This window comes from Portunus trituberculatus, chromosome 40 (assembly GCF_017591435.1).
Source record: "Portunus trituberculatus isolate SZX2019 chromosome 40, ASM1759143v1, whole genome shotgun sequence".
Lineage (NCBI taxonomy): Eukaryota > Metazoa > Arthropoda > Malacostraca > Decapoda > Portunidae > Portunus > Portunus trituberculatus.
Window position 1 is genome coordinate 28,847,812 of NC_059294.1, and position 5,000 is coordinate 28,852,811.

At 41.9% G+C, this 5,000-nt stretch overlaps 1 protein-coding gene across 1 annotated transcript in view; it reads left to right on the plus strand.

Annotated features, from left to right (window-relative positions):
* Positions 1-5,000, plus strand: part of LOC123516338 (protein Wnt-5b-like) — a 655,489-nt gene that overhangs the window by 336,462 nt on the left and 314,027 nt on the right. The window contains exon 3 of the mRNA XM_045275614.1: positions 1,884-1,931. The gene's annotated coding sequence lies outside the window, so the exon portion shown is untranslated. The remainder of the gene's footprint in view (positions 1-1,883; positions 1,932-5,000) is intronic.

A 5,000-nucleotide genomic window follows, 5' to 3' on the forward strand; every position in this document is an offset into this window, starting at 1 on the left:
GAATGCCTGCCGTGGTTTGGTCTATATAAGTCTGTGTTCTGTCCTTCCTCAGTGTTATAAGGAGTGTGAGACAGAGAGGGAAGATAGTTAGAGGAATACCTTATTTATCTATCTTCTCTTTATCTAGCTTTCTCTCTTGCTCTGATTCCTTTTGTCCTTTTTATAGTCTATTTTTTTCAGTTTTTCTTCTTTTTTCTGTTATATAATTTCTTTTTGGCTTTTCTTTTTTTCATTATTACATTGTCTTTTCCTCTTGGTTTTTGTCTTTTTCAGCTCTTCTTTGTCTTTCTTGCATTTTTTTTTTTTTTCTTTTTCGTTTAGATTTCAACATTGTTCGTTTTAAGAAATTTGCGTCTAGGAATCAGGAAATTTTCATCAGTGGAATTCTGCCTTGGCTTAACAAAGAGGACTAGTTAGTTAGGTGTTTCAATGATCAGAGGAGTTGAACTAGAGAGCTGCCACCACACGAGGAAAGTCCACTGCCGGCAAACTGACGAATATCAATTAGCGTATGGTAATATCTGGCCTAATTTCTAACATTACTAGTTCTGGAAGGTTTTCTATTGCTGTAGAATCGTCATCATCTTTATCATCACCACCATCATTATCATCATCACCATTATCATCATCATCTCACCATTCCCACCTCAGGCCACAGTAGAAGATCAGGTAATAAAGATGCGAACAGACCCAAACCATTATTAGTGGCCACGCACAGTATATATAGAATGGTGTGCTTCCTATTACCAGACAGGGTGCATGGCTGGCCTCCTGTGGCGCGCGTATGAGTCCAAACAAGCCTTTCTGACGAGCCAGACATGTGTAAAACAACATTTTTTGCCTCCCTTTGCCCGCGTTGAGAGAGGCGGTTAATCGCTGCCTCTGTGCCTCGCCCCGGCCGCTGCTCAGCCCCACGTAAACAGCCCAGGCAGCGGCGCGCCGAGATGGACAGGTTGACGCCGCCTGTCGGCCGCCTCAGAGGCTCGACCGCTGCCTCAAAACACAAACAGCGGAGGTGCTAGTGACGGCTGCGGTCTCCACCTCCGCCCCCCTCCCTCACCCTCGCCCTCGCCTTCCTCCTTGCACTCTCATTCTCTCCTATCACCTCTCTTTTTTCTTTCTTTTCTTTTTCGTTTCTCTTAATTCTCTCGTTCTCTTGTCTTTGTCCTTCATAAGTTTCTCTTTTCTTTTTACTTGTTCATTCTTCATGCTCTTATTCTCTCTTCTTTCGTGGATAACCTGCTCTCTCTCTCTCTCTCTCTCTCTCTCTCTCTCTCTCTCTCTCTCTCTCTCTCTCTCTCTCTCTCTCTCTCTCTCTCTCTCTCTCTCTCTCATATTTTCCTCATTTCCCTCCTCCTCCGCCAAACAGTCCTCTAATCCAGCTTCCCAGAGTGGAGGAGACAATTTCGTCTTACCTAATGGAGGGATTTTAAGATGCAAAGTACCCCTAATAGAACATGACCTAATTGCTATGGAAATTGCCCCTAATTGAAACTGAAGGCTAATTTGGAACAATCCTCAATTATTTTTTTTCCACATCCTTAATTATTTTCTTCCCGCATTTCCTCTTCTCTTATATGGCATGGCAAAGTAGATAATGCAATAATAAGTAATGTAAAAAAAAAAAAAAAAAAAACCCGCGTGGTTTGCAATTTTGAGTAGCATCCCCTTCAATTTGTGACTGAGAACTGATCCATTTTCTGTGTCATTTTTTCATGGGAGTGGATCAGAAACATTTCCCTCTACACTCCATCCTTTCTTGTACTACTCGGTGAAGCTATAATGCAACAAAAACCTTAAAAATAGACGCCTGGACACAATTTTGAGTAGTATCCCTTTGAAACCCTCGACTGAGAACTGACTCGTTTTCTATCTTCTTTCAGTGGGGGACTCGTCGACCTGCCCAGCTCCTCCTCTTCGGCCCCGTCAAGGTAAGCATTGCTCTCCCCAAGGCTACTATTACGTGCCTCTCTCTCTCTCCCTCCCTCTCTCTCCTTCACTGAGATAACGACATCACTCAGGAGGATGTCGACAAGGCTTGAATTAGTGAAGATAGTGTAAATTTAGTGCGTAGGGGCCGATTAGTGTTTATATGCTCGTGGGGATCAGCGAGCGTGCATAGTTTGGCTGATAAGGGAAGAGCAGGCAGGCAGGTAAGCAGGCAGGCAGGCAGACACGCGTGGTTACGACCTGCTGTGAAGCCTTATCCTGCCATCTCTAAACAGCACGTCTGTCTAATCGCCTTTTATCACTCCGGCCTTTATCTTGTTATGTCCGCGCTGATTTCTTTTTCTCGTTTTTCTTTCTTTCTTTATTTTTTTCTTTTTCTTTTTTTGTCTACGTTGCTCCTTGCTCATTTTCTTTTTGTTGTGTGTGTCCTTTCGTTTGTTGGATTGTTAATTTCTTGCACTTCTTTTTTTTTCTTTTTTTTTTCTTCTTTTTTGCTCTTCCTGTTCTTTTCTTCTTCCTTCTCCTCTTTCTATCTTCATCTCCATCCATTTCTTGTTTAATTTCTCATTTCTTATGTGTTCTGTTCCTCTTGTTGTTTCATGCCCATTTATCCCTCCTCCTCCTCCTCCTCCTCCTCCTCCTCCTCCACTAAGTTCTCCCTGTCATCTCTACCTTATCTTATTTCCATTCCCATCTCTTCCCCGTCTATACATTCCCATCTCTCCTTTCTTATCTTTCCTATCTTCCAATCCCTTCCTTATTTCTCCATCTACATACCTTCCCATCTTCTATTCCTGTCCTATCCCTCACTTTCTTCCTTTCCTTTTCATTCTCTCCCAGTCTTTGCTATGTTCCATCTGTCTCCCTTTTTCCACATTTAGTTTCCCTTTTCCATCTTTCTATTCAGCCTTCACAAACCTTTATTTCCTCATCCTCTTCTTTCTCTCTTTTTTTTTTTCTCTTCTCTCCTCTCTCTATTTCATTTCCTTTTTCTTCCTCCCTGTTCTGCCACTCATTTTTTTCCATTGCCTTCCTTTCTGCCCAGCTCTTTCCCTCTCTCCCTCTCCCTCTCCGTCAGTCCCCCGCCGTGCGCGCCGAAGCACTGCCTGTTGTAAATAATGGAAGGACGGGGCCAAGCCAAGCCTCGTTCCGCGTTGCTAATTATGACAACACTGCTCTTCACCTTCCCTCTCCTTCACCCTCCCTTCCTCCTCCTCCTCCTCCTCCTCCTCCTCCTCCTCCTCCTCCTCCTCCTCCTCCTCCTCCCATCCACCCACGAACTCCTCTTCACCCTCCAGTATTTCTCTCTCTCTCTCTCTCTCTCTCTCTCTCTCTCTCTCTCTCTCTCTCTCTCTCTCTCTCTCTCTCTCTCTCTCTCTCTCTCTCTTCCCGTATTTCCACCTTTCTTGTTTATTTGTCTCTCTTCATCGCTTTAGTTATTTTTTTCTTCTTCCAGTCTTTTTTTTTTCCTTTTTCCTCTCCACCTATTTATTTGTTTTCCTTCATTTCATCTCTATCTCCTTATTTCCTATTTTTATCTTGAATCTTCTTTCATCTCCCACCTTTCCTTTCTTTCTCCTTCTTTCGTCCTTCATTCTTTTTTTCTTATTTTTCATTTTCCTATCTTCACTTTTCTACCTCCTTAATTTTCGTATAATATTTCGTCCTTCTTTATCTTTGTCTTTTCCTTTGATTTTCTTCTTTTGTTCTCTAAAGTTTTCCTTTTAGTGTTATCTTTATGTTTTCCTTTTTTTTTTCCTTCTTCCTTATCCCTATTCATTCTTCATCACTATTATCATGTTTCGTCCCTTCATTTTATTCTGTCTTCATTATCTTCGTCTTCCTCCTCAGAACTCCATTGTTTTTCTTTTTCCCTCTTCCTTTTTTTTATTCTTTTCTCCTACAGCTTTCTCTTTTGTCTTTTATTTTTTATTCCTTCTCCAATTTATTTATCTTTTTTCTTCTCTACAGCTTCCCTTTTCGTCTTTTTCTTCTTTTCTTTTCCTCTTCACCTACTTTTGTTTAGCCTCTTCCATCCCTACCTCTTTCCTTTCCATCCTTTCGTAACCTTCGTCTCCCGCTTCATTTTCCATTCGTCCTCCTCTGTAACTTTTTCACCCTTCCTCAACCTCTCTCCCTCCCCATCACTGGAGAAACAGCTCCAGGCACTAATTTTACCTACAACAAAAGCCCTGCCAATCCACCACCAGACTTCACCATTGTTTATGAATCCTAACGCATATTTTCCAGCTCTGTTTATCACACTTACTCCAACGATAAGATTCTAGAAAGCGGAGAGCGATAAATTTGTTTTTTTGTGGTAGAGTGTTTGGGTGCATGGCTGCCCTTTTTTTTTTTTTTCATTGTTCTGACCGGTTTTGTAATAAAAGAGAATATGCAAATTGTAACAAGGAAGAACATGCACCACCACCACCACTTAATGCAGTGAGGGAGTGAGTGTTTAGTCGAGCTGAAGGTAAGTTACGTGGATGCTTCTTGATTCTGGCGCCCCGCTGAGTGCCTGAGGAAGGACCAGACGCAGACATAGACAGACGCAAACGCACCGAGCTGCGGAAGAGGAGCCACACTTAGAGTACCTGGAAATTTAACAAACACAACCCCCACCTACGTCTATCCAAGTAAACTGTGATTAGACCAATATACAGTTACTGAGAGAGAGACTCGTTCGTTGTTCTTGATGCAGACTTGGTTAAACACAGAACCACGGAAGATTAGACACGCTTAAAGTACCCGAAGATTTAACCAGCACAAGCCCAGCGTTCGTCATCCCAGTAAACTGTAATCAAAGCAAGAGAGAGATTCATTATACTTGATGCTTACTTAGGTAAACACAGAACCACAGAGGAGCAGCTAGATTTATAAAATACTTCAGAGACTATTTAGAATGCCTTTGATTAACAAACCACTGCGTTCTGTGATCAAGATGAATTTTGAGGAAAGATTCATGGTTCCTAATTCAGATTTAAATAGATAAAAGAGAAGTGAAGCCACAAAATACTTTCAGTTTCAAGTCATTAAACCTTATATGA